Source organism: Hordeum vulgare, chromosome 1H, assembly GCF_904849725.1.
Source record: "Hordeum vulgare subsp. vulgare chromosome 1H, MorexV3_pseudomolecules_assembly, whole genome shotgun sequence".
Classification (NCBI taxonomy): Eukaryota; Viridiplantae; Streptophyta; class Magnoliopsida; order Poales; family Poaceae; genus Hordeum; species Hordeum vulgare.
Genome location: NC_058518.1, coordinates 505,123,129 through 505,132,980, shown reverse-complemented (window position 1 = coordinate 505,132,980; position 9,852 = coordinate 505,123,129).

The window sequence follows — 9,852 nt, the reverse complement described above, 5'->3', positions numbered from 1 at the left end:
AGAGAGACCATGTTCATCCTACACCTCTCACGGAATGATAAACCTTAGGTCATCCACTTGAGGGAAATTTGTTGTTGTCCTAGAAAACTCTGCACTTGGAGGCCCAACAATGTCTACAAGAACAAAGTTGTGTAGTAGACATCAAGCTCTTTTCTCGCATCGTTGTCGGGGAGGTGAGTGCCTGAAGGTATATCTTTAGATCTTGCAAATAAATCTTTTAGTTTCTTATTTTTCACTAGTTTGGTTGTATAAAGGAAAACTACAAAAAATTTATTTTAGGTTGCCTCAATTGCTTTGCCTTTTTAATGTCTTTCGTGAAAATGACGAATCAGAAAATTGTGCTCAATTGTTAGAGGAGAATTTATGAAAATGCTTAATGTGAATTCCTTGAATGATGAGCATGACAGTAATATTGTTAGTATGAATTCTCTGAATGTCCATGATGCTAATGATGATTGCACTAGTTACGATAAAAAGATTTCCTATAAACATGTCAATTTTTTTGAAGTAAATAAAATTTGTGAATACATGCCATATAGGGATGATATATTTTGTAAGAAGCATAAGCGTGATCAAACTAATTGGTGGCTTAAAGTGATAAATGAATTGCCCACAAGATTATGCTCTCTTCATCCCATTACTTCTGAACTTTGCAATAGGGTTGGTCATCTTTATTTCCAATGCATGCATTTTGATGATCAAACTACTTCCAAAATTGTGATAATTTGATGTCTGATGAACTCTATAATGAACTTTGTTTGTTTTTGGAGTGTGAAGATTTGTCACATAAAAAAGATTGGTTTGATATATTTCTTATCACTAATGACAATGAAAATAATCTACAAGAAATATATATGTTTTCCATAGTAAATTCCAAGGAGAATGCTTAAATTGCCAACTATAGAGAGTCGGGAAAACCAATAGAATAGAAAAGGAATACTAATTAAAGGGTAAAGGTTGCCCACTACCCTCCTATTGTTTCTTGTAATGAATCTCGGAGAGGAGCTATCCATCGAACTAATCTCTTCACTAAGAAGCTCGAAGAAATTACTTAAACCACACAAAATGTGGTAAATAATAATAAGAAGAGAAGAAAAGGTAAAGTTAAAAAGTTATCCTTCTCAAATAATGTTGTTCCCGTCATTGTTGAGAATGAATACAAAAGTAGTGTGGATGATGATACACTTGATGATTATTTTGTTATGCCTACTACTTGTCGTCATGAGGATGATTGGGAAGATAATGATACTCCTTGTAATATTGAAAATATTTTTTATACCAACTTGGAAAATTATGATGATAATAATCATTATACTATTGGTGCCATCCTTACTATTTATCATAAGAGTGATTATTCTAATGATATGCAAACCCACAAGCTTGAGGATGCTATGTTTGATGAAAATGACATGTTTGAGAATTTATTTGCTGAAAATAATGATTATCCCAAGCTTGGGGATGCATTGTTGTATGAAGGTGATCTTTTTAGTTCTCCTACTTTCAATGATCAAATTTGTTATGATGATTTCTCCTATTTATGATGATTGCAATTTTTATGAAAGTGGGGTTGGAAGAGTGTCAACTTTAGATGATTATTATATCACTATTTTGGAGGGTATTGAATCTTATTATAAGCATAAAAGTGAATTTGGAGAGGTCATTGATGTCTACTATGCAACTTTATTCTTGTAGATGTTGTTGAGCCTCCAAGTGCAGAGTTTTATAGGGCAGCAGCAAATTTTCCTCAAGTGAATGACCTAAGGTTTATCAATCCGTGGGAGGTGTAGGATGAAGATGGTATTTCGCATGCAACCCTGCAATCAAATACAAGAAATCTATTGTGTCCCCAACACAACCAATACAACGACATATTTTATAGGTGCACTACTTCGGCGAAGAGGTGGCGATATAAGTGTAGTATGGATAGTAGAAATATATTTTACAATCTCAATAAATAAAACAGCAAGTTAACAAGTAGTAAACAACGATAAAACTTTATATAAATGTTTGGAAATAAGGCCTAGGGTTTATAGTTTCACTAGTGCAATCTCTCAACGATGCTAACATAGTAGAATTATATGGCCACCCCTTAACATGCAACAAAGAATCACTCCAAAGTTCCTATTAGCGGAGAACATAATAAGAAGTTATTATAGGCAGCGAACCACCTCAAAGTTATTCTTTCCGATCAATCTTTTGGGTCATCCTATGGGTGTCACAAACAGCCCTAGAGTTCGTATTAGAATAACACCTATGGTACATATCAATCAACCCTAATGTAACCTAGATATTCCAATGTCACCTCAGGTATCCGTGTGTTAATTATTCGACATGCATCAAACAATTTCAAATTCATACTATGCAATCCTACACAAAGAACTTCAAAGAGTACCCTCAAGATTTCTATCGGGGAACGTAGGATGAAAACATGCAATCAACCCCTATGCATAGTTCGCCAAGGTCACCGGAATCCGCAAGTTGACGACATAACATATATCAAGTGAATCAATAGAATACCCCATTGTCACCACGGGTATCCACATGCAAGACATACATGAAGTGTTCTCAAACCCAAAGTATTCAATCCAACATAACGAGATCTCAGAAGCAAAGATTAAATTCATCACAACAAGATAGCAAGGGAAGAACACCATATGCTCCGACTATATTAACAAAGCCCGTGATACATCAAGATCATGTCATCTCAAAAACACGAGAGAGAGAGAGAGAGAGAGAGAGAGAGAGAGAGAGAGAGAGAAAGAGAGAGAGAGAAAGAGAGTTTAAACACATAGCTACTGGTACATACCTTCAGTCCCAAGGGTGGACTACTCCCTCCTTATGATGGCCTCCGTCGGCATAATGAAGATGGCCATCAGAGATGATTTCCCCCTCCGGCAGGGTTCTGGATAGGCTCCAAATATGTTTTTCTTCAACACAGAGAGTTGTGGCGGCGGAGCGGAAGTTCTCTCCTAATTTCTCAGCGCTTGGGTTTGCATAAAGACAAAGGGTGATGTAGCAGAAAAGCAAAGTATTTTCCTCAATTGAGAACCAAAGTTTAATCCAACCAGTAGGAAACAAGAAGCTAACAAGATAAGCAGTACCTACACACAATAAAAATAAAAATACTTGCACCCAACTTTGCAAGAGGGTTGTCAAGCCCGTTGGCTTGCTAGTTACAAGATTAAAATCAAATACATAGATGGGTAATAGAGGTAAATAGTAAATACGTGATTTTGTAAAAGCCTTGTATCAATATAAGATTAGACCCCCGGGGCTTAGGTTGGTAACAAATTATAGTAGGGCAATTGACAAGAATGTCAATGGGTATAACTAAGATTATTCAGGTCATAAACTCATGTAGGCATTACATATTTTATAAATAGACCGTTAATCCAACTGCATCTACTGCTATTACTCCGCCCCAAGACCACTATACAACATGTATCTCAAAGTATTAAGTTTGCAAGAAACATCGTAATGCAATAAGTAAGATGACATAATGTAGACATGAAGAAATCTAGCAATAGGAACAAGCCCCGTAGTTTTATTCTTAGTGGCAACAATACAAATATGTGTCTTGTCCCCATTTTGTCACTTGGATATAGAATATGGCAAGATTGAACCCACTACAAAGCCCCTCTCCCACTGAAAATAAATCAATCGAACTTGACCAAAAGAAGATAGATAGATTAGACAGAAATACACGCTATTTAATTATGCAACAAATAAACTTCAAAAGATCCAATACGATTCAGTGAACTATCTGATCATAAACTCAAAATTCATTTTGTCCCAACAAATACATCACAAAATTACGTCAGATTGATCCCAATCACACAAGGAATAAGGGGAACATGTTATTGAAGATGGATGAGAGAGAGAGAGAGCACCATCTAGATACTACTATGGACCTATTGGTCCCCGTGAAGGAACTAGTCACACATGCTCATGGAGGCAGCAAGGTTGATGAAGAGGCCTCCAGCAATGGATTTCCCCTATGACAAGGCTCCAGATGGAATCTCATCGAAACAGAGGTTTGTTGTCGCGATAAAATTATTTTGATGTAATAACAGAAGATTTTGGTATTTATAAGAAATTATGGCGGTAGAATCAGGTCAAGATGTTAACTATGGGTCCTGCATGGACAGGTGACACGCCATGCCCTGCCCGTGCCATGTGTCCATGTGGCTGGTTGGTGGCCCCTCTCGACGCTTCTTGAAGCTTTCAATGTTTCTTGTTTCCCAAAAAAATCATGTAAAATCGGCAACGTATTTTGATCTCCATCAATATGGATTTCCTGTGTAACCTAAAATAAGCAGAAAACAAGAATTAACATTGGGCACTAAATTAATAGGTTAGTCCAGAAAAGTAATATAAATTGTCATAAAATATATTAAAATAATAATATAATAGCATTAAACAATTGAAAATTATAGATGCGTTTAAGACATATCACCTACTAAGTTCTTATGACTCAGACATGGAGGAAATGAGAAGGCAGCGAGAGGACCCACTTTTGCACTTTGAAGGAGACATTGATGTGAAAAAACTTCATTAACTAGAAGGAGAGGAAGTGCAAGATGAAAAGGGAGACCAAGTGGAACATGGAGTGCAGCAGGAGCATGGAGAGAAGGAGTTAGAAGAGAATGTACTACTAGAGGGGCAACAAAGGAAGGAGTTGAAAGTTAGAAAAGGGAATCCCCCAAGATCACATGCTAGTCTGGAACAAGAGTTTGAGGATGTGTGGGTATCATCTCATGACGGTCCAAATCCTGGTGATTTCAAGAAGGAAGATGATGGGGTTGTACCACTAGCATTTTTGCTTGGCACGAAGAACGGGGCCAAAAAACCAAACCACTCGAGCAAGCAAGGTCAGTAAACAAAGCACCGGGCATATCCATCGTCAACAAATAAAAAATGACCACTTATAGTAACCTTTTATATTATATTATGAAATCACTAAACAATTGGACACTCACATGAAATCACTAAACAATTGGACACTCACATCAACTACTTAATTAAGTAGGAACAAGCAAAGGTTTAGTAACGGAGACCTAAGTGCTAACACATTAAACAATGTTCACCAACCACTAATGACAAAACAAAGGCCAACACTTAGCAAATTTCATAAACAAATAGAAGGTACTTGGTTCTGATGCATACCTTGTCAGCACACGCAAGAAACCTCATGCTAGTGTGCATCCCTTCAAACGCAACACATCGCTCCGCCGGCTTGTCGTATTCGCACATCACACTAACATTTGTGTCAATGTCACTCAGATTTGGATCGTGCATGGTCGCAGGGAGTTGCGGGAGAAAAGAAAGGAATCCCTAACTTCAGATCGAGCTCATTCCCAAAATTTCCAAATCACAAACCCTAACCCTAGCTCTACCCAACTGACCTTGATCATATCATCGTAGGAGGAGATGACATAATGGATTGAGTCCTCATCGGTTTTGTCGTCACTCCACGACACTATGGCTCGGCGGAGCAACGGTCGACTGTCGGGGCAACGGGTGAGAAGAACAAAAAGGAAGAGCACGAGAGGGAGAGAGGGCAATCGAGATGTAAGAGAGTGAGGAGATGTTTGACCAGGTACCAATTCGAGACGTTTATTATCAAGCAGGCGCGGACGGGTCATTGTAGTGTTGTCCAACGTCGTTAGTTCGCAACCGTTATGTCACGTCATCGAAAGCGGAACCCGCATGTCATAATCAAGGTTAAAATGCCTAAAGCAGCCAGTCAGTGTTTTTTGTAAAAGATTAGGCCGTGAATTAATGGTTTCTAATAGTAATTCATAATTCGGTGTTTTCTGTAAATCTATGCGTCAATGTGATGTTTTTTTTTGCAATTCACTCTACTCGATCAGGTCTTGTTAGGCTAGGAACGCTGGTAAGTTTGACGTGTCTAGTTTTGACAGAAACATCAAATTTGACGTTGGACAAAAGGATCACATGGTGTTAAAAAATCTGAAAAGGGTCAGATGGTGCTAAACCTTTCTGAGAAGGTTAAAACAGTGATTTCGACAGTTCCCTTGCGACTGAAGATCAAATCAACGCAACATCACACACAAACCAAGTTCCGTCGAGGAAGAAGGGAACATCTCAGAGAACAGTGTGGCCAGCTACCTATAGTTCGTACTGATACTTCCTAGCATCATGTGTCATGTGCACAAACGGGATGGCCGATCGATGGATCGCCAAACCAGACGACCGATCATGAGCTCTGAGCCATGAGCCACGCATGCATGCATGCATGTTCCCCAGATGGTCATTCTGGACACGACCGATCATGAGTCATGGAGGCAGACGCTCATGGCTCGTGAGTCATGTTCACTTCTCTCCCTAGATGGCCAGTCAGTCATGAGTGGACCATGGGGAGCCGGGCGTTGTGCGCAACGTGACACTGGGGGTAGGTTCCGGTCGGTCGCAAGGTTGCTGTAGCGTACAGGGATGTCAGCTCATTTGTTCTGTGGCTCACACACACCTCATTCTCATTGGTCCCGGCGGTGCATTGCATGGCCACCCCTTTGACCTGGGCGAGCATCGATCCAGCTGAGCGGAGCTGGCATGAACCGCCATGCATTTCGCTACCCACGGCCCTACTGCGTACGGCGACGTGCGCAACCCTGATGGATGGATAATTGACAACCATGACTCGTTTCCCTTCAACTATTTCGATTTGTTGTGAAAACGCAATGTCATTTTCCTAGACCATTAATTTCAGCAAACAGTGCGAGCATAAACAAGCTTGATCGTGTGGATGCGCATGGTTCGGCCACATTGATTTCGTTTTCAAATTTTTGCGTGGAAGAATATAATGTCAAGTATTTAAAATTATTTGCATCCCGTTTTATAGATAAAGAAAAAAAAACGATACAGAAATAGTACAAATACACACCAACCTTGCTGAGGTCAACCACGGCATTAGACGGGGGGCCACCATCACACCCCAGAGACCATCTTGGCAATCACCGATCACACCCAATGACCACTGGCAAATTATTCTGTCAAGTATGTGTGGCAACGTGGCACTTCTGCACACTGTTTTCTTAGCTTTTTTAAAAAAAAGAAGGAACACAGCGCTCAGCCTCTGCATGAATCGATGCGTTTATCTATATTATTAAAGAGATCCGAAAACAAAGTAATATGTCCACAACGAGATCTGAAAACGGGGAAAATAATGAAAAAGTAAATGAAAACTGCCACATTCGGCGAACCCAAAAGTAAGCTACAATGTCTATATACCTAACTTATTATTGACTCGTCATCTAAACCGACTGAATATAACTCGTGCGACCCTCTCTCATCGGTTGCGTCTAGAATACATAATTTTTATGTAGTCCGCATTAGTGAGTAACGACTACGTACAGATCCAAACTGTGGTCTACATATAACCTGAAAAAAATGTTGAATTTCATGCCATTTAAAATCATATCATTTCTAGTGTTTTCAATTAAAACAAGAAACTGTTTATCTTGGAACGCAAAATTGTTTCAAAGGGATTAGGACGAGTGTGAACAAGCTGGCCTCTAGACGACAAACCAGTACTTTTGCAGTTGCTTCCCACACCAACCTTCCATGGGACCATCGGATTAAGCGTTAACTGCGATCTAGACTTCTAATTTCAGTTAAGAAGCAACCTATGTAATACGCCACTACCAGTTCAGTTTAGAACGCGTTAACCGATTCTCTACACACGCAACTAAAAGCATCTCTAACAGACCCATATAAGTGATTAAATCCGTAATTCTTTTGTATTTTACAGTTTGATCGAAAAAAGTGTCCAGAACACAACCCGTAAAAGTGATCGATCCAACCGGTATATTTTAAGGGACCCAAAAAAGCCACACCCAAACACTTATATTTGAAGGTTGGAAGGCCCAACTGAGCGGGCCCGTATACCGATCAAACCTCGTCGGAGCAACAACAAGCCGCCACGGAGTTTGCCGGAATTCACCTTAAACTCGTCGGAATTCATCATGCCACACCGGAAAAGGCCGGTAGACATCGCAATCAATCGCTGTCGGTTCGAATTGGACGAGCCCGACCTTGCCGTGGCCTCCCATGACCTCAGTCTGGCCGCCAGAATCTTCCTGGCGGGGCAGGCAAAGGGGCACGGCTCGGCCGACACGGCTAGCAACGGATGAAGGCGTGGACGGCGGAGGCGACGGGGCATGGCCGGCGAGCGACAAGGCATGGGCGACGAGACTGGGCGCGGCTGACGTGGTGATGGGGCGCAGTCAACGGGGACGAGGCACGGCCGACGGACGATGGGGCATGGCCGACGGGCGATGGGAGCGGCCGACGGGGTTGGACGCGGCCGGTTTGGCCGACACGGCCAGCTGAAGGAAGGGTTGTGGCCGCGGAACTGAGAAAGAAGTTGTTTATCCCAGTTTTACAGTTTATTTTATAATTTCTATTCGGTCGTAGGTAAAATAGACCCTTACAATGTTTTTTCTCGATTCGTATCTCAATTTTACAGTTTGTGTTTTCACGGAATCTGCTGGATATGCTCTAACATATGCATATGTCTACATGCACCTTTGGTTCTTGTTTGCAAATATCGATTCCAAGGTACTACCTTTAACAAAATGTAAGTCATTTTTTTGCCCAATGTGAAATTAAAAAATGCATTATATTTTGATACAAAGGGAGTAGACGCGTACACATGCCCACACGCTTACCCCACATACTTTATGCACATGACAGTATGCATCGGAACGAAAATTCCCTGAACCAACGGGCAACCGTGATGTGGAGATTGATCATGTGATGCTAGCTTCTCCTAGCCTCGGTGTAAGACTCAACATGTTTCATCAATTGATCATGTGAGAGCAGAAGACCCCGGAGTTATAGATGAGAGATTATAGTTAATAAAGAAACATACTGATAAAGTTGAAAATTGCAAGGTCCTTGTTCAGTTATCTATGTCTCCATAAATCTGATAATTCTGTTTTTCATTTTGTCCGGGCATCATTTTCACCCTATAACCCTACGTTGTTGGTATATAGGCTGAAAGTCTACTCTCTTTTTCGTGTTGGTATGGTGCGATGGATAACTTAAAATACCTACCTATGTAGAAATATATATACATGTTTCTTACCGGTGACTAGCTACGTAGAAATTCTCGCATCTTACCTTAAAGCATCTATAGCGGGACGTCTTAAATGACCCATCATTGACCGGACATGAGAGAAAAAAAAATGATCCAACTGAACCCCACATATCATTCATATATGTTCGTGTTGTCCGTAAACCATCATATCCATCTCAAATACGGGGAGGATATGAGGGTTCATGGACGTGCCCTATCAGTGTGTCACATAGGACGTGGCCCCACTCCCGATCTTCTTCTTTTCTATATTCATTCTTTTCTTTCTCTCTCTTCCTCTACATCAATCACGTGCAACTAATCAGACATATGAGAAAGAAAATAAAGAGTGTGGCTGCACGGAAGGACAAATAGGGGGCACGTCCGGTCACTGATCGGACGCATCCACAGACGTTTAAGGGATCATATTTGCAATGTCTGGCTGTAGATTCTCTTATCACTTCATGCAAGGGCCCGTCCTCGCTCCATCTCTTATTTACCGTCTTCGACGATCTAACTAGCGGTATAACTTAGGAAACACTACAAATCATCTCGCATATTGCAGCCTCACATCCTCGCCTTTCTTACACGTCACGTGCTTCATGTCCATGACCAATACTTTTTGTAATTGATCTGTTGTTGTAATCTCTCCCATCGCAACAACGATTCTATTGCAAGATCTGAATCCTTGAGAGAAGTCGACTCGCCACCTCCTCGCACTGCTCCAACTACTTCGAACTCTTGTCGAGTCGCCG